Source organism: Tupaia chinensis, unplaced genomic scaffold (genome assembly GCF_000334495.1).
Source record: "Tupaia chinensis unplaced genomic scaffold, TupChi_1.0 Scaffold000622_1, whole genome shotgun sequence".
Classification (NCBI taxonomy): Eukaryota; Metazoa; Chordata; class Mammalia; order Scandentia; family Tupaiidae; genus Tupaia; species Tupaia belangeri.
Window position 1 is genome coordinate 7663330 of NW_006160142.1, and position 1194 is coordinate 7664523.

Consider the following 1194-nt stretch of genomic DNA (forward strand, 5'->3'; position numbering starts at 1 on the left):
GCCCCCCCCCCCCCCCAAATGCTCAGCGCTCCAGCTCCTGTGGGATCCAGGTGCGGCTTCAATCTTGCACACTGGTCCCTTGAAACCTTAAAAAGCACGTTTATGGGCAAAGCCCCGCACACACCACCCATCCTTATAGATGTCACCCGAGTACTAGCACTTGCTGACCGACTACATTTTGAGACCGCACACCTCCACCTTTCTCTCTGCCTAAGAGACCTCGTGCTGTTTGGGGAGTTCTCAGGTACTCTGCATCCCTCAGGTTACCCCACCTTGCACCTGGCGCGCGCCCCGCGGGCACGGGGCTCACTGGGTGCGACCTCTCGGTCGGGGTTCCTACCTGCGCGGCCGCGCTGCGCTCCAGGCCCAGGCAGCGAGGGGAGTGCAGAGGGGAGGGCAGCCCCGTGGGTCTGAACTGGCGAGGTCTGGCAAGCGCCGCTCCTGCAGGAGGAGGAAAAAGGGAGGGAAAGGGGAGGGCGTAGGGGGGCGGAGGAGTGAGCCGAGGGAGGCGCCAGTGGTGAGCGGAGCGCTGCAAGCCAGGAGGGAGAGCACGCCGCACAGCTTGGTCCGCGACCCCAGCCCCGGGGCGCTGTCCGCCGCCCCAGGCCTACCTCTTCTGCTAGCCCCTCACTTCTCAGACTCCCCCGGCCCCAGCCCAGGAGCTCACGTAGGCAAGTGATAACGCGGGTTTTAATCAGCCTTCTAGTGCTCTCGGCCTCTGGGACAAGTTCTGCCCTGGGCGAGGAAAATGTCACTCCAAAGAGCTTCTGAGGATTCCCAGAAATTGCCCCCCACCCCTATTAATGACTCTTAGGAGAGTAAATTAATCTCATCTATTGAAATTATCCTTTTGCCTTTTTAAAGGGAGGATCAGTCTGTTTTCCAAGTGAAGAAAAATGAGCATTCAGTTATTCAACACATATTTGTAACTGCTACGTACTGGGTGTTGGGAATGAGCCAAGTAGAACTCACACTAACAAAACTGCGGTGGGGTTGTTTTAGGCCTCTCCCTTTTTACGAGCTCCTATTTTTTTTTTTTGTCATCTACAGATTCTCTTTTCTCCATTGGTTTACTTGCTGGAAACCCCAGTACTGCTCTTTTGAAGTTAGGCATTTCACTCTCACCTTTCATACTAATGATGGAATTCCAGGAATCTAGAGAGAAAAAAAAATTTCCTGACTCCATCAAATCAT

General features: G+C 54.9%; 1 protein-coding gene across 1 annotated transcript in view; it reads right to left on the reverse strand.

Annotated features, from left to right (window-relative positions):
* EFEMP1 (EGF-like fibulin extracellular matrix protein 1) overlaps window positions 1-449 on the reverse strand; it is a 70511-nt gene extending 70062 nt beyond the window's left edge. The window contains exon 1 of the mRNA XM_006159049.3: window positions 341-449. The gene's annotated coding sequence lies outside the window, so the exon portion shown is untranslated. The remainder of the gene's footprint in view (window positions 1-340) is intronic.
* Window positions 450-1194: the final 745 nt, after the last annotated feature.